Consider the following 19,041-nt stretch of genomic DNA (forward strand, 5'->3'; position numbering starts at 1 on the left):
TTTATTTTTGTGACTGCTTTGCACAATCCAATTTCATGGGGCTTATTGATCTATTCTATTGTTGGTGAACTTACGAGTTTTTCTGGGTTTTGCTATTATAAATAACGCTGCTGCGAATGTTCTTGTGTAAGCTTTTACGTGAATGTATGTATACATATTGGTTAGATATATGCCCAGGAGTAGGGTGGTTGGTTCACAGGGTAAGGTCATCTTGAGCAGATACTGCCAAATAGTTTCTTGATGCAATTGTACCCACGGGTAGGTGACAGTGGCAAGCTGCCCTACATGCTTGTCAACACTTGGTTTTGACTGCTGTTTCGTTTTAGATATTGTGGTGGTTGTTCAGTGATACTGGATGGTGGTTTAATTTTGCAATCCCCTGATGAGTGATGATATTGAACACCCCTTCTTCATATTTATACTGGTCATTTGGTTACATTCTTTTGTGAAGTGTGGCATATTTGAAAAACATTGCTATAGCTGCTGTGTGGGAAACAGATTATACAGGGACAAGTATGAAAGTTTGGAGGCTATGCTAATAATCCGGGTGAGACAAAATGATGGCTTGGGCTAGGGTACTATCAGTGAAGGTGGTAAAAACAAAGGGTCAGATTCTGGATCCAATTTGAAGGTGGACCAGACCACTTGCTCTGATGATAGTCATGACCTGCCATGGTCTGGAAATAATATGAGTATTAAAATAATGATGTTGATAGCTCAGGAAAAGAAAACCTGAGACCCACCACTTATTCTCTGCATAATTCTGGGTGAGTTGTCTGGTCTCTCTATGCTTCCATTTACTCACTTATATATTGGCGATAATAATGGCATATACCTCAAAGGGCTGTTGGGAAGATTGAATGAGTTAGTAGTCTTTAGAATTGTGTTTAGCACATAGTAAGTTTTTATAAAAAATACATTATTGAAGTAGAGTTGACATACAATGTTTTATTAGTTTCAGGTGTACAACATAGCGATTCAACAATTCTGTGCATTGCTCAGTGCTTACCAAGATAAGTGTAGTCACTATCTGTCACCATACAACGTTATTATATTATTGACTATATTCCCTATGCTGTACTTTTCACCTCCAAGACTTATTTATTTTATGATTGGAAATTTGTACCTCTTAATCTTCTTCACCTATTTCGCCCATCCCTGTACCCACCTCCCCTCTGGCAACCACCAGTTTGTTCTCTGTATTTGAGAGTCTGTTTGTTTGTATTCCACATGTAAGTGAAATGTGGTGTTTGCTTTCCTCTGTCTGACTTATTTCACTTAGCATAATGCTGTCTAGGTCCATAGTAAGTTCTTAATAAAAGTTAGCCTTTATTTTACCTTGGATTAAGTTGACTAATATTACTTCCAACAAAAAGGCAAAACTGAAAGAAAAATTACTTGAGATACAGACTCAGTCAATGTACAGAACTCCAAAGGACAAATGAATCCACAGTTGAATAAATGTGGGAAACCATGAAGGTTGCTGAGGGCTCATCTGTTTGGTAGTGAGTGGAGCTTATGGTATGTAAGGATTAATTCCAATCCACCTAGGCTGTCCCAGCTATAAAGACCTCATTAGGCCAGAGATGGCATCTAAGGCTTTATTAGTTTCTGTGATGGAGACATCTTAAATGGATGTGGTCTAATTGTCCATTTTTTATCTTTTTGGGTTTGACAAGTATGGGTGCTTGCGTGTATGCTTGGCAAACCTCTCTTTATGCAAGAGATTTTTTTTGAAAAGTGGTGTTCACATTAATTTTTTTAATAAACAAAATACTTAAATGATCTTTCTTAACTCTCACCCTTTAACAACACTGAAGCAATTTTTTTCTAATATGTCAGTTATCAAGGTTAGATAAGGAGGGTTCATTTGGGTGCTCTGAAAAGTAAATTAGGAAAAATCTATTGCTTTATTCAGATTAGAAGCTACAGTTTTCTAAAGACTATACTCTATGGCACCTTGGTTTGTGGGAGCAGTGTGTTCTGTGGTGGGACCTGTTGGTTATCAGGCTGTGTGACGCACGAAAATCCGTAACTAAGCCAGTCCTTATAATTAAACACGGTCCCCCCCGTTTAGAGCGCAAATACTCCAGAGGCAACACATTCAGTCCCTACTGCCTTGAAGAGACAGGGTTATTTGGGTTGCTTCCTGCTGTGACCAGAGGGGCTGGGCATGGAGATTGCCTTGAGACCTAAGGAGAAGAAAAGTGCTCTGGAAAGTGGGCTGGAGTTAATGAGGAGACTGTGGAGAGGACTGCCCTGGGGCTCCAGGACTAGCTTCATTGCTGCCCCCCCCACCCCAGTGGCTGGGACTACCCTAGCTGCGCAGGAGGGAGGGATCAAGGAACTTCCCCAAGTCCCCTAAAATCTGCATTACCTTAAGATTAGGTTCTCATTGATATAATCCCCCAGTGTAATACATTTATTTATTCCCAGCTCATAAACACGACTGAAAAGAAATCTCTACATACAGCTCAAACTCATTTCTTGCTGAGTCTCCTGTGGATGCATGATCCGTGTAGTTCTTTCTTTCTTTCTCTCCTCCTCATTGCTCTGTCAGAAAGCTTATTAATGTACGTATATTCCTGGCTTTTCTCCTATATGGGTGATTCAGAAACAAATTGAAATGTCAAGTTCTGTATGGCTTCCTGGTGATATTGAAATCTACCAGTTCCTATTAAATTTCCATCATATAGTATTATTCAGGGACAAAAGATCAATTAATCCCTGTTCTTCTCCTCCTGAAAAACACCAATCACAAGAAACCCTGCTCTGTGAGCTCTTTAATCAATGGAGTCAACAGGGCACAGGAACGTGGGGGAAAATGAGACCTGGGCACAGAAACGGGGGCCATGCTTCTTTAATAACTCTGCATATTACGTGAGGAAGGTAAGTTCAGAAGATTTGATGCAAATCACTCAAGTATGCCATTTCATAAGGAAGAAGAAGTTACTTCCAGATTTGAGTGAAGAGCTTTGGAAAAAAATATATGACTTTATTTTATGCGACATAAGCTACCTTTGTAGAAAGAGTAACCACCCCTCTTATAGCAGGACTAATATAAAAGAAAAAGACTTTTTCATCATTACTTCCAACTACTCCCTTGGCACTTTTACAAGGAGAGCTGGGCAGTAATTGTTTCTGTCTCAAGATAAACGTAACGAGAAGTATCAATAAAAAAGTAATTATCATAATAATTATAATAACCCAAACCAAAATAATAACAATGGAAGTAATAATCATAAAAAATATTATTACATCTTTCTTCTTGAGGTTTTTTACCCACTGAATCTTTTTAATGTGTAGGAGCTGTGGGTTTTCATCCATTCTGCCTTAAGCAGTAATTGCGTTTGATTTGGCCTGCACAATTTTACCCATAATATTAGAAGTAGAAGAGAGTCATGCAGTGTGCTTATTATTGGTTATTATTAAAGATGGGGATCAGTGACTTATCATGCGGAGCCATCAGACTGTCACAAACAACTTCCTTTCACTCACTCTCAGACTGCTGTGATATTCAATCCAACTCTGATTTAAACCTAACGTCTGGCTATTTTAACTGAGAAAACCACTTATTGGTCTCTACTTCCTAGGTCCTGATTTTGGCTTCTATTGTGACTTGTTCTGTTAGCTCTACCCCCTGCATTCGGTGAATGTCATAATCAGAATAGAACTATGCCACTACTAGACGAAATGTATCTTTGTAACAGATATCAACAATTTTCCCCTGTCTGGATTGGCTCCGGTTGGCAAGAGTGTCTATATCCTGGGACCCGGGCCCTGTGGGCCTTGCTGATTGACTTGGGGGTAGGCACGCAGCAGAAGTGATGCCAGTTACTGTCCTTGCACGGATTTTCACATGGTACCGGAGGACAGAGACCCCTCTCTGCCTGTGAGAGCTGCAGGAGCTCTGTTGGCCACCTTCTCTACCATGTGGAGGAAGCTGGCTTCCAGGACGGGAGAAGCAGCTGTGAAAGACAAAGACAAGGAGAGTCTAGGCAGCACTGAACTGGTCTCTGGGTCCCAGAGACAAGCTTTTTTTTTTTTTTTTTTTTTTGCAAAAGATTCTGTCCTTCCTGCAATCATAGGAGATTCCCCAGTATACTTTAAACAAATACGCTTTTCCCCACCCACATCTGATTTGGGCTTTTGTCCTTCGTGAGCTGATGAATCTTGATGAGTTGAGTCTTATTCAGGTGCTGGGTCTCCTTGTCATAGGAGTGTGATATACTCCTATGTATGGGTGCAGTGGGTTGCAAGTAATGTCTTCTTAATAAAAATGAACTAAGGCTCATGAATGTTTTATTCCTTTCGTGGATTAAGGCACTGCCAAGGTGATATCTATAATTAACCATCATTTATACTTTCTTACAGTCTCACATGTCTTCTTGGGCGGGAGAGAGGACGGACTTGCGTGGGTGCTCTGGGCATTGTGTGGACTATATTCTGTGTGGCGCACCAGGAAGTTTGCGCCTTGTAGAAAGAGAGATGAAGACTCACTGCTAAGTCCTGCAGCCTATTCTGGGTGCTACAGTTTTCATCCTGTTTATCCACTGGATCCAATTTGATTCACACATAAGAAAGTAAAAATAAAATACAGTGTGGTATGTTGTTATTTTTAGTCTTCCTCACTAAATCCTTAGGCATGTACTTTGTTACATTTGTTACATTTGTTTAAGAGAAATACATGTATTCTAATTCTTTTTGAGGTTTCTCCTTTTTTTTTGCAAAAGGTTTTTGATCATCTGCCAGTTAGCTTCTCTTCCTTTCAGGCTGGTCCAAATTTCACTCATTGCTGGACACAGAATTTGCCGAAATTCTACATTTATTTGTTAAAAACTCACACTTTACCTATGGGGAATTTATTACCATTATTTCTGAGTTTTCCATTTTGCTACCACGTGGATCTGTGCAATGCTGAAATGCTGAAGGTCGCTTCAGTGAGCTTTCTGAAAAATGCCTGATGTAGGTTCTTCAGGCCTGAAGAGAGTTTCTTATCTTATTTTCTGTGATGCATCAGTGGGAGGGCTTACACAGATGGTCTTTGCTTTTGGTGGGAAGTAGAAATCTTCTAGTTTGATGGCTAACAGAAAACGCCTTTTTTTGCAAGAAGTCATTGACTCACTGTTGCATTATTAAAACTTCTCTCTCATCTCCTATCCTTAGTAGCCGGAAATTTACCCAAGGAACTATTTAACATTTGCTTATTTGGAAAAAAAAATTGCTTATTTGGGTGTTGCCCAAATCATTAAAAACAAAAACAAAACTGCTTCTCATTAGACATGCACAGTCTAAGGATAAGTAAAATTAAGAAAGTGGCAAGGTGTGAGTAAACCCAAAATGAGTTTCCCCGTCCCTCTTTGTCTCTGACCATTGAGGATTTTCTTCGTAAAAGAGCATAATGAATCCTTTCAGATTATAAAGGTTAGTGAGAGAAGGTTGCTCAACACTGGAATTTAACTTGGGCCCACATTGAAAAGAAAATCAATGCTTAGGTGTAATTTAAAATGGCCATCAGATAAAACATTTCTGCTTTTGGCAAGACATCATTATGGACTATTTTTATGAGAGGCCTCAGGTATTGATAAAATAATTGGTATGGTAATGTAAAACGTTTCTTTTATGGGCAGAGGGAAAGCTGTGAAGATTTTGGCCAATGACACGGAAGTGAAGGTGTAATGTAAGATTTCCCAGAGGTCTCCTTTCAAAGGGAAGGCCTTTCACTATCCTATGGCCAGGATCCTGGATGTGATGGCTGTCACTCAGGTGGCTATTTTGTTACCACAAGGATAAAGGGCAGACCTTAGGGAGGTGGAGAGTTAGAAAAAGCCTGGGTCCTTAAGCATACCAGCTCAGGACTGCCTACCTCCAGACTTCTTTACTGTGGTAAGGAAATAAATTCCTACCTTGTTGAAGCCACTTCTTTGGGCCTTTAGTTATATATAGCTAATCCTTATTTTAATGGATACACCATTTCAGTATGGATCTAGACGGTACTTGCCCTGGAAATAATTTTTTTCTTTAGGAGAGGTGTGAGTGTATGTATGTAGGCATGCTGGGTCCAGCATTTACTTACCCCAAGAGTATAAAAACAATGAGGATAAATATAAACATATCTCATTTGCAGAGAGATTGTGAATGGTGCAAAACTTAGGTCACAAAGTCAACTTGGACTGTTTAACTGAAGGCTTTCATGATGTTATTCTCAGTTGACTAACTGAGCCTTTGGGAAAGGTACTGTTGATGGCAATTTTGCCTCGGAATGACCCCCAGGAAGAGAGGGCGGATACTAAAACATAGTTATCCCTTCTGAGTAGAAGATCGAATTTTCCAAGTGTGGTAATGGATGGAGATTTGTACTAGGAAAAATGAAGGATGGATTTGTTTCAGACAGGAGAGAGGAGGTTGATTCTTGAGACAGCTGCAAGTGTGTTAATTATGGCACCCGAGGAAGGTTCTGGCTGTTTGCTTGTTTTATTTTGCTTTTCCTTTGGGATTGTGGGAATAGCGCAGTTCTAGGTTTTTTCTCCCGTTTTGCACCTTCCGTGGTTGACCATAGCTTCTCAGTACCTAAAACCTGTTATTATAAAGACTCATGTTGGCATAGTTGAAAGGAATTAGGGATTAGACTACAAAAAGTGCAGGACTTTCCCGTATCAGCCCTCCAGTGAGGCCAGCACCATCAAGGATAAGCATAGAGTGGGGATTCAAAGTATAAGTATGACGAAGCTGGCAGACACCCAAGGAGAAACTGAGACGATAAGACAGAAAAACTGCTTAGCTGAGCCTCTGGTGGGTATGAGACAAGTACTATTTTCTCCTAGATTTACCAGAGCCATGGACTTTCTTCCTCCCAACTTACAAAAGAAAGTCAAATCTCTCATCCATTCAAATCTTATTGTGATGCATTGCTTGGAATATTGCCCTTGGGCAATGTTCAAGTTCAAACTTTTAGGTCACCAGACAAAGGAACGATTGGAAATTTTGGAGTAGGTATTGAGAAAATGGAAAATCGAATGGCTGATAACACAACTTTTTGTGAGTTGTTTTTTGTGAAGTAAGTATCTGATCTTTGCTTTGAAAAGCACTGGAGGAAAGCCTATTTGAAGTGCCTGACAGTAATCATTTAATCAAAATTAAAACAAATTTGGGTGATAAATCACTGTGGTATTTTTGGCTGATATCCAGCAAAGAGTTTCAAATATTGAGTGAAGTTACTAGAAAAGAACTTCCATTCTCTTCCGCTTACTTTTATCAACATCTGAGTCTGAGTTCTCCAGAAAACAAAGTCTAAAACAAAGATTAGACTTTAACTTTTTTTTTTTTTTTTTTGGTGGGTGGGCAAATTCCAGGTCCTCGAAAGTGAGGGGAACACAGGAAGTGAGGCAGTGAAGGACAGAAAGCCAATACAGGATGGTGCATTTTTTCGTTGGCCACAGTTTTACAAGAAACCCAGTTGGCTACTCAGCTACATGAGACATTTCTGCATTTTTGTAGAGGTCATATAGAGCTACTGTTTCTTAGAACAGTCTGTTAGGAAGGGGGAAGAAAAAGAATTTATCTATGAGCTCCTAGCCCTATCCTGCCTTTCACTGGTCAAGGTTTGCCCCATGGAGTGTTTAACCTCATGCACTTTCAGGTTATGTACCTGCCCTTTCTGGGCCACTGCTGAGGAAGCCAGAGGCTCTATGAGGTGGGCAAGGAGTGCTGGAGGTGGGCTGCAGTTGCTACCACAAGCGTAATAAAAGCAGTGCTGAAGCATGGCTTCTGTCCCTGGAGGCTGAGGCACCAGTGGTATTAACGGATGCAGTGAGGATTGGATGGGACTCTCCACGGAGAGTTTGCTGGGCTCCACATTGCCTATTGGAAAGGATAATGGAGGAAGGCTCCTACAGGGGCAATTACTGTGAATGAAATTTCTCAGTAATTCTTTTTTCTTCCTCCTTTCCTTTCCTTTCCTTTCCTTTCCTTTCCTTTCCTTTCCTTTCCTTTCCTTTCCTTTCCTTTCCTTTCCTTTCCTTTCCTTTCCTTTCCTTTCCTTTCCTTTCCTTTCCTTTCCTTTCCTTTCCTTTCCTTTCCTTTCCTTTCCTTTTCCTTTCCTTTCCTTTCCTTTCCTTTCCTTTCCCTTTCCTTTCCTTTCCTTCCTTTCCTTTCCTTTCCTTTCCTTTCCTTTCCTTTTTCTTCCTTTCCTTTCCTTTCCTTTCCTTTCCTTTCCTTTCCTTTCCTTTTCCTCCTTTCCTTTCCTTTCCTTTCCTTTCCTTTCCTTTCCTTCTCCCCTCCTCATCTATCATAAAATAATCATAGTTTCATATTTTTATTTATTTATTTATTTGAGGGTGAGAGAGAGAAAGAGAGCATGAGCGGGGGTGGAGGGGAAGGCCCCCTGCTGAGCAGGGAGCCCCATGTGGGGCTTGATCCCCATACCCCAGGATCGTGACCTGAGCCGAAGGCAGACGCTTAACTGACTGAGCCACACAGGTGCCTCCATAGTTTCATATTTTATTAAATCTTAGATACCACTGATTGTTAGATGCACTTACTTTTGTATAATTAAGCCAAGAAAATTCTGTAATTTAAGCTATGATGCTTTTTATCATTTACAAATTTTATTCTATTGCTATTGAAAGAGATCTTTTAGACTTATTTGGATCTTTACCATTAATTATGCTTGTGGATACATGGAAATATGAATGGAACAGTTAGTTATATTGTGATTTATAGTAAGAAATATATACTTGGTATATTTGGTCTTAGTTCACTGTTCCTGGCACAAAAATCCTAAAACTCTTAAAATTTCTTAAGTGATGAGAGCAACAAAGGTGACTTTTTTATGTTAATGAGGTGACTTTTGGACTTTTGGACCATGTAAGGATGGAGCCTGGTTGCCAGGATAGCCCACCATGTGATTAGAGGGTTGGAACTTTCAGTCCCACCCCCTGACCTCTGGGGAGGGGAGAGGGGCTGGACATTGAGCCAATCTCCAATGGCCAATGACTTAATCAGTCTTGCCTATGTAATGAAGCCCCCATAAAAATCCCAAAAGGATGGGGTTGGGAGAACTTCTGGACTGGTGAACATGTAGAGATTTAGGAAAAGAGGCATCCCTGAAGAAGGCATGGAAGCTCTGTGCCCTTTCTCCCTACCTTGCCTTATGTATCTCTTCCATCTGGCTGTTCTTGAGTTATATTGTTTTCTAATAAACTGGTGACCTAGTAAGTGAAATGTTTCTCTGAGTTCTGTGAGCCACTCTAGCAAATTAGTCAAACCCAAGAAATGGATGACTGGAACCTCCAGTCTCTAGCCAGTCGGTCAGAATCATAGGTGACAACCTGGACCTGCGACTGGTGTCTGAAGTGGGGGGAAAGGGCAATCTTGTAGGGCTGAGCTCTTAATGTGTGGGATATATGCTATTTCTGGGGACATAGTGTCAGAATTGAGTTGAATTGTAGGACACCCAGCTGGTGCCCTACACCCTCTCCCAACACACATGTTAGAATTGGTACCAGGACATTTTATTACTAAAACTTGTTAACATTCAGAGTCTCAGTCTTTGAATGCACTTTTTGGCTCAGTTGTGGATGTTTGGGGTTTTCTCATACTCTATTTTTTTTTTTTAAAGAGAGAGAGAGAGAGAGAGAGAGTGAGAGGGAGCACGATAGCAGAGTGAGGGGCAGAGGGAGAATCTGACTTCCTGCTGAGCAGGGCGCCTGATGTGGGACTCCATCCCGGGACTCAGGGATCGTGACCTGAGCTGAAGGCGGACGCTTAACTGACTGAGCCACCCAGGTGCCCTCCCATACTCTATTTTCCTCTGAGTCATCAGAGGCATTGGTATAGCATTTCTTAAATGCTATTATCTCTAGAATTTTCTTCCAAGTGACTGACACTCACAGGCATTGCTATCACCTGGCCAGAGTAGTAATTAGATTCGTCTCAATTTCTGAGATGTTCAAATATGAAAAAAAACCAGAGCATAATACTTAGAAATTGTTAGGTATATTTAAGAGCGAAGTAATAATTGTATCTAAAAATGTTACTAGTTCAAACACAATAGAAAGTAGATCCTTTGAAACCATAAAAGTTAGAAAAATATTAATTTCAAACTAAACAAATAGGTGAGGTGGTACAAAATTCCTTTGAAGGACAAATTAGCAAAAAAATGTGACGAGCATCTGGTAGAGAAGGTAAAACATGAAGTGAGGAAAGACTGAAAATTGAGTGACATGGTATTTTGTTTAAATACTATTTACATATTTTGGTTAATTTTTGGTTGGGTATATTGCAGCTGAGGATGAAGTATCAATTATCAAGGTATATGAAAAGAATTCAGACAAATTCAGATGAAGGAAATTAATATATTCAGCCAAGTATTTTCTTTCCTTCCTGCATTTCTCTAAAATGTCTCACTTTCTGTGTGTTTTTGTCAACTTTCATTTGTGCTTCTATGGCTGTTCTGACATTTGACCCCTCCGCATCTTTTAACATCTTCAGCAGTTACTCTAGGTTGATGATTCTAACTTTTTTTTAGATTCGGTCACCCAATTCAAGTCAGCATATGGGCTACTAATTTAAAGCTCATTTGCAAAGTAGAAAATGCAACATCCTAGTTATAAATAATCCTTCACATCACCAACTCAATATTGCAAAGACTGCCAAGTGTACATTTGAAGATATTTTCTGGTGATTTTGACAGACTGGGATTTTAATATCCTTGGGGTATAATCATCAGGGACTAATATAGATGAGAAGATGTAAAAGGATCTTCATTAAAGGGAATTTAAATAAGTGAAACATTCCAGTTTAATATTGGGTGACTTTTAAGTAAAGCTAAATGTCTGAGAGCTTTGATTTTTAATATGATATTGTCTTTGAACTTCTAAGTAATCTTGTATTGAGCTATGGCTTTGACTGAGTTTTCAAAATTCTTGCAGCTCAGAAAATAAGGTTTCATTATTATGTTTTTTAATAGATGGTAATGTAACAATTGATTTTTAAAAATGATGCACTCAGGCATACTGGGAAATCAAATATTTTTTTTTTCCTGCTGAATCCAAATGGAGGAAGACTTTCTACTTAAAGATCTATTCAGCTTCTATCCTTAAAACTTGCAGGAAACATAAATGAGTTTCTTTTTCTTTAGTCATGAAATCCTATTTACAAAGCAGCTTCTGAATATTTGAACATCTTCCTAAAGAAAGGGGAAATATATGCAGTTTTTGCACGTGAGCAAAATGATATATAAGATGGTTTTGTAAATAATATTGAACTATTATGATTAGGGAGGATAAAAATGTTTCCATCACTGGAAATAGAACTGATAAAATATGGAAGTGTATAGCGGCAGGTGACAAGCTCACTTTGTCTCTGTCCCTCCTTCCATTGAATCTGGCCTTAGTAAGGAAAGTTTGGGGTGGCCTCAGTAGGGAAAGTTCATCTCTCTTCCACTTGGCTTCATCAGATAGATATCTGGCAGCTGAGGCTGGTTCCTGATTGGGGAGCCTAACCTAGTTGAGACTGTAGCTGGAACATGGCTTCCTCATCATGCTCAGGGTGAGCATCTCAGGTGGGAGAGAATGCCAGGAGGAAGTTGTGTGCTTTCTATGATTTTGCTATGGAAGTCACAAAGCATCACTTCTTCCATGGTTAGAGTAGTGACATGCTCCAACCTGGATTCATAGACTTCATCTCTCAGCAGAAGTGTCAGTCCAATGTATTTCTTTCATAGAGATTGTAGATCCTCAGATCTCATAATATATTGCTGTATTCCTAAATTGCCAAATTGCTTTTTGAGCAAAGGTCAAGTATGTTGGTTCCTCTCACTTCTCCAGGAGGGCACAACAGTTCCTGACTCTGCATTTTTGCTAGTAGTATTACAGGTTTTTGAGATTTTTTCTAATTTGATAGTGAAAATGATATTTGTTTTAATTTAATTTGTATGTTTGATTGCTAATGAAGAGAATTTTTTCTTTATATGTGTTTGTCACTTTTCTAAATTGTTTGCTGGCCACTAACTTTATAACCAGTATTTTCTTTTAATCCTTTTTTAAAAAAGTTTTTATTTAAATGCTAGTTAGTTAACATATAGTGCAATATTGGTTTCAGGAGAATTTAGTGATTCTTCACTTGTGTATAACACCCCAGTACTCAACACAAGTGCCTTCCTCAATCCCATCACCCATTCAACCACCCCCCCACCTCCCCTCCAGCAACCCTCAGTTTGTTCTCTTTAGTTAAGAGTCTGTTCTATGATTTGTCTCCCTTTTTTTACCCCCTTCCCCTATGTTCATTTGTTTTGTTTCCTTTTTTTTTTAAAGATTATGTATTTATTTATTTCAGAGAGAAAGAGAGGGGGAGAGAGAGAGATGGAGAAGGAGCATGATGGGAGGGGGAGGGACAGAGGAAGAGGGAGAGAATCCCAACCAGACTCCCTGCTGAGTGCAGAGCCTGACACAGGGCTCAATCCCAGGACCCAGAGACCATGACCTGAGCCGAAACCAAGAGTTGTATGCCCAACTGACTGAGCCACTCAGGCATCCCCATCTGTTTTGTTTCTTAAATTCCACATATGAGTGAAATCATATGGTATTTGTCTTTCTCTGACTTATTTCGCTTAGCGTAATACACTCTAGCTCCATCCATGTCATTGCAAATGGCAAGATTTCATTTCTAGCCAGCATTTTCTAATTGTTTGCCATGACTTCCTTAGAATTAATGCAAATGGCCCTTTGTCAGATTTTATTTGATAAGTATTTTCCCATTTTTTAAAAAAATTCAATTTCTGAAATGTTCCATGCTCATGGATTGGAAGAACAAATACTATGAAGATGTCAGTGCTACCTAGAGCAATCTACACATTTAATGCAATCCCTATCAAAATACCATCCACTTTTTTCAAAGAAATGGAACAAATAATCCTAAAATTTGTATGGAACCAGAAAAGACTCCAAATAGCCAGAGGAATGTTGAAACAGAAAAGCAAAACTGGCAGCATCACAATTCCGGACTTCAAGCTCTATGACAAATCTGTCATCATCAAGACAGTATGGTCCTGGCACAAAAACAGACACATAGATCAATGGAACAGAACAGAGAGCCCAGAAATGGACCTTGAACGCTATGGTCAACTCATCTTTGACAAAGCAGGAAAGAATGTCCAATGGAAAAAAGACAGTCTCTTCCACAAATGGTGTTGGGAAAATTGGACAGCCACATGCAGAAGAATGAAACTGGACCATTTCCTTACACCACACACAAAAATAGACTCCAAATGGTTGAAAGACCTAAATGTGAGACAGGAGTCCATCCAAATCCTAAAGGAGAACACAGGCAGCAACCTCTTCGACCTCAGCCGCAGCAACTTCTTCCTAGAAACATCGCCAAAGGCAAGGGAAGCAAGGGCAAAAATGAACTATTGGGATTTCATCAAGATAAAAAGCTTTTGCACAGCAAAAGAAACAGTCCAGAAAACCAAAAGACAACCGACAGAATGGGAGAAGATATTTGCAAATGACATATCAGATAAAGGGCTAGTATCCAAAATCTATAAAGAACTTATCAAACTCAACACCCAAAGACCAAATGATCCAATCAAGGAATGGGCAGAAGACATGAACAGACATTTCTGCAAAGAAGACATCCAAATGGCCAACAGACTCATGAAAAAATGCTCAACATCACTCAGCATCAGGGAAATCCAAATCAAAACCTCAATGAGATACCACCTCATACCAGTCAGAATGGCTAAAATGAACAAGTCAGGAAACGACAGATGTTGGCGGCGATGCGGAGAAAGGGGAAGCCTCCTACACTGTTGGTGGGAATGCAAGGTGGTGCAGCCACCCTGGAAAACAGTATGGAGGTTCCTCAAAATGTTGAAAATAGAGCTACCCTATGACGCAGCAATTGCACTATTGGGTATTTACCCCAAAGATACAAATGTAGTGCTCCAAAGGGGTATGTGCACTCCAGTGTTTATAGCAGCAGTGTCCACAATAGCCAAACTATGGAAAGAGCCAAGATGTCCATCGACAGATGAATGGATAAAGAAGAGGTGGTGTATATACACAATGGAATATTATGCAGCCATCAAAAGGAATGAAATCCTGCCTTTTGCAATGACGCGGATGCTGAGTGAAATAAGTCAATCAGAGAAAGACGTGTATCATATGATCTCACTGATATGAGGAATTCTTAATGTCAGGAAACAAACTGAGGGTTGTTGGAGTGGTGGGGGGTGGGTGGGTTGGGGTGGCTGGGTGATAGACATTGGGGAGGGTATGTGCTATGGTGAGCGCTGTGAACTGTGTAAGACTGATGAATCACAGACCTGTACCTCTGAAACAAATAACACATTATATGTTAAGAAAGAGAAGAAGATAGTAGGAAGGGAAAAATGAAGGGGGGGAAATCAGAAGGGGAGACGAACCATGAGAGATGATGGACTCTGAGAAACAAACTGAGGGTTCTAGAGGGGAGGGGGGTGGGGGGATGGGTTAGCCTGGTGATGGGTATTAAAGAGGGCACGTTCTGCATGGAGCACTGGATGTTATACAATCAATGAATCATGGAACACTACATCAAAAACTAATGATGTAATGTGTGGTGATTAACATAACATAATAAAATAAAAACAAATTGAATTTCTGAAGTTTGGTTATGTACAAAAGTTTTCAGTTTTTATGCAGTCTCATCTTTTAGTCTTATCATTTTTGTCCCTTTATCTTAGAAACTTTAAAAAATTATCTTCTAGGTCATTTGTTAATTTTCTCTAATGTTGAATTTGCTTTTCATTTCTTTTATTGTGGCTTTAAAATGGCAGTCTGCATTTTGGATCATTCTTGTTTATTTTATCAATTTCGTAAAGGCAGTATCCCCTTGAGTATTGTAAACAACACTAATTTTACACTTAATAAAATATTCCTATGCCTTAGTACTATTTTGAGCAAAGAAAATTTTTTAAAGGTTTTATTTATTTATTTGAGAGAGAGAGAGAATGAGAGAGAGAGAGAGAGAAAGAGAGAGACAGAGCATGAGAGGGGGGAGGGTCAGAGGGAGAAGCAGACTCCCTGCTGGGCAGGGAGCCTAATGTGGGACTCCATCCTGGGACTTCAGATGACCTGAGCCGAAGGCAGTCGCTTAACCACTGAGCCACCCAGGGGCCCGAGCAAAGAAAATTTTTTAAAAGATTCTTTTTAAGAATCCTGTTTTTCTTCTCATGTTCTTTTTTTCCCCCAGTATCCCATGATTTTTCCTTATATGGCTCATTCTTTTAGAGGGGATCTATGTTTACCCAATATTGCTTTATAATTTGTAAAATTATCTAGGAGTTGAGTTTTGATGTTGATCAAATATATCAGAGAGGTCCAACATTCCCCAACCCCAGCCCTAGATCTAGAGAGAGGGAAAAATAAGAAAAAGTTATGATGGCTATGTGACTATGGTCAAAGCTATCACCAAAATCCCTGCTGGAGTTCCAGTGGCCTGGGGACACAGGAGGGAGCCAGGGCCAGGGTGTTTACCTATGGGCTACCATTACAGTGGTTTTCTTTAATTTTTATTGTTGAAGTATAATTGACATACAATGTGATATTAGTTTCAGGTATGCAAAGTAGCGATTTGGCAATTCTATACATAGTGCTCACCACAAAAAGTGTGGTCACCCTCTGTCATCATATGATGCTATTACAATATTATTGACTGTACTCCCTATGATGTGTTTGTTGGCTACCATGTGGATTAAATAATCAGGAACCCTTTCTTCTACCTCCTCCCCTAAACTGAGTCTGTTTCTGTCTTGGGTGTGACCTTTTGCACCTAGAGCAAGCTTCAGGGATTGTCTACATTACAGAAGACACTCAGTGTTATAAGCATGCAAAGAAAAAAAAATAATCAATTTGACCTAGGTGGAATTGGACAAAAAATGACTTCGAACGGACTTGAACTTTTATAGATGAAGAAGTCAATGGTAATGCTGGGCTCTAAATAAGTGAAGTCATTTGCAAACTACCGCACAGTCTTTATGGATATTGTATGAAAAGACGATAGAAAAACCCTCTACATACTAACATATCAGGAGCACCATCCTCAGACTTGAAGGACATGATAGAAAAATATATTGGAATAGACAGAGAGAGATAAATACTTATGTTATAAAAAGTGAGGCAGTAATATTCTCAGCTAATTCTGCCCATACTTACTTATCATTCAAAGATTAACATAAAAGTGTGAAAATTTTTACAAAGCTTAAAAATCATTATATATAGTTTATTCAAGCAATAATCCCCTCAGAATTGGTTATTACCACTATTAATGACTTGCTAGTTAGAGTGTTAATGGCCCATAGCAAAAAACTGCTGGTAATGACTGATTTCATAGGGATTATTGCTTAATTAATGACACTCCACCTATCCTTAGTCATTTTTGTATCATTTTTATTGCCTATTTTAAGACCCTGAAGCTTAGTTTATTACATTTGGAAGAATGTCACCAAGACAGATAAAATAGATAATAATTTTCTGATTGTGGTTAGCTTTATAATGTATGGACATTTCACTAAGTTATTTCATATTTCTCTATCCCTTGCTAATCAAATGTCACTTGTGACTTCTGGGTGGGTTACAAGAATATAACTTAAAAATTGATGTAATTGGTTTTGAAAGAAAAAAAGTCTAAAATATTTCTGAATTAGTGGACACATTTTCGCACATCTCCAATTTGGATCGGGTAATAAATGGGAAATACAAAGCTGACATAAGATGAGATACTTTCCTTTGAAAACCTTCTCATTCTATGCAGGGAAGGCTTGGCAGGATTTTGGTTTAGCTTAGCCTCCAAGTAGCTATCCACTTTTGATTTTCTGATTTTCATCTTCATCATTCATAAAATTAGATTACTGGACTGGATAGCCTCTTAGTTCTTCATAGCTATTAAATTCTATAATCAGAAAGCACAGTTTCAAAAGAGAAAACAGGAACATTTGCATTAGAGCTATAGAAAATCCTTTTTTAGTAAATCCCATGGGATAGCCGAATTATTCCTTAAACTAAACATGGTCCTTTTGAATACTGCTTGAAGGAAATGGGTCATCATCTAAGGTTTTAGAAATGAAAATATTTTTGTTGTGACAGTGCTAAGTTTTGTGGACTTGGATCCAGCTCAGTTTCTAACTGGCTGTGTATTGGGGGCAATTCTAGCACCTAAAGTGGGCCAACATCATGAATTTTCTGATGTGATGTAAGGTGATGAAGCTTGACATTAATCAAAACACAGGACAACGACAACAAAAATTTATTGAAATACATTTTTCCACAAAAGATGCTTAAGTTGTTGAAAGTATCAAGTTCCTAAATCTCATGGTTCATGTTGCATAATTTGGAAACTTGCCTTGTAAGACTTGACTCTGAAAGACTTGTAAGTCGTCTTCTAAGTTACTGGCTCTCACAATGTGATCTAGGGACCCTGGGAGTCCCAAGACTCTTTCAGGGAGTCCATGAAGTCAAAGCTATTTTTTATAATAACACTAAGATGTTATTTGCCTTTTTTTTTCTTGTTCTCTCACAAGAGTACAGTGGAATTTTCCTGAGGTTTCAGGGCACATGATACTATTTATAATGAAATGTACTGATATTTGGAAGATCTGCAGAACTAAGTGAATTAATATTCTCTGAATAACCAATGCATGATGTTGCAAAATTATGCATGGATAAAGAATTCTTTGAGACTTATCTGGCAGGGGAGATACCATGATTACGAAGGTGGTTTTCCCAAGGCAAGGCTTATCCGTTGCACTTTGGATGTGCTGACCCCTGCGATTTTCCCAAATGTGGGAAACTCAACCGCATAATTTGTGGTAGCGGGGGATTGTGTTTGCACTTTCCCCTTATAAAAAATATTCATTTTCCTTAAAAAAAAAAAAAGAATTCTTTCAAAGTGGAAAAAAGACCAGTGGATTTTAATGTTGCAGAATATGAAATGTTTCTCGATATGGTTTCAGATTTCACTTTGCAGCTAACCTTCGAGAAACTACTACCTGTTGAGTTTTGGCATAGTATCAAAGAAGAATATCACAATTATCTGAAAAAAATTCTTTTTTTTTAAATATTCTTTTGTTAAAAATTTTATTTATTTATTTGAGAGAGAGAGAATGAGAGATAGAGAGCACGAGAGGGAAGAGGGTCAGAGGGAGAAGCAGACTCCCTGCTGAGCAGGGAGCCCGATGTGGGACTCGATCCTGGGACTCCAGGATCATGACCTGAGCCGAAGGCAGTCGCCCAACCAACTGAGCCACCCAGGTGCCCTGAAAAAAATTCTTTAAAAAATCCTTCCCTTCCAACTACATATGTGTGAGTCTGGATTTTCTTCAAATACTTAAATTAAAATAACATAGCAATAGATTGAAAGCAAAAAGAGATATAAAAATCCAGCTGTGTTTTATTGAGCCATATATTAAAATGATTTTAAAAATGTAAAATAATGCTCCTTCTGTCACAAAAATTTTTTTGTTTGAGAGAACATAGTAATTGTTTTCATAAAATAACTTATTTATTTTAATATTTAATGGATTTATGTTATTTCAAAATAAGCTAATGAATGAAAAATTTAAGACTTTTAATTTTAATTTCTAATATGGTAAATATTAATAAACAATTCACATAAACAAATTCTTTAAGGTCCTCAATAATTTTTACCTGCATAAGGATCCTGAGACCAAAAGTTTTGAGAATTGCTACTCTAAATCAATTATATTCCTAAAGACCTATTTGCTGCCATGGTGAACTTTTAAGAAAATATATTCCAGACCCTGAAGACAATTTCCAGGAAGAACTTCTGAAAATGTTTTGAGATATGGCACATCAATAGAATGAATGTTTGGCTTTCCAAGATAAAAGATTTAACTGAGTAAACCTTATTTGGATAGAGAATTCTGGTATGTTTAATGAAAGAATCATCCTTGTAGTGTATTACAAGATTAGGTCTTTTCAGTTGTCACTGGAAAGTGAGAAAAAGTAGCATATATATAAGAACAATAAACTGGCTCAACTG

The 19,041-nt window shown here is 38.6% G+C and overlaps 1 non-coding gene across 1 annotated transcript; it reads left to right on the plus strand.

Annotated features, from left to right (window-relative positions):
• Window positions 1-17,716: 17,716 nt before the first annotated feature.
• LOC113923291 lies at window positions 17,717-17,880 on the plus strand. Its single transcript, XR_003520288.1, has one exon. It is a non-coding gene; the product is annotated as a U1 spliceosomal RNA (small nuclear RNA).
• The last annotated feature ends 1,161 nt before the right edge of the window (window positions 17,881-19,041 follow it).

This window comes from Zalophus californianus, chromosome 9, assembly GCF_009762305.2.
Source record: "Zalophus californianus isolate mZalCal1 chromosome 9, mZalCal1.pri.v2, whole genome shotgun sequence".
Classification (NCBI taxonomy): domain Eukaryota; kingdom Metazoa; phylum Chordata; class Mammalia; order Carnivora; family Otariidae; genus Zalophus; species Zalophus californianus.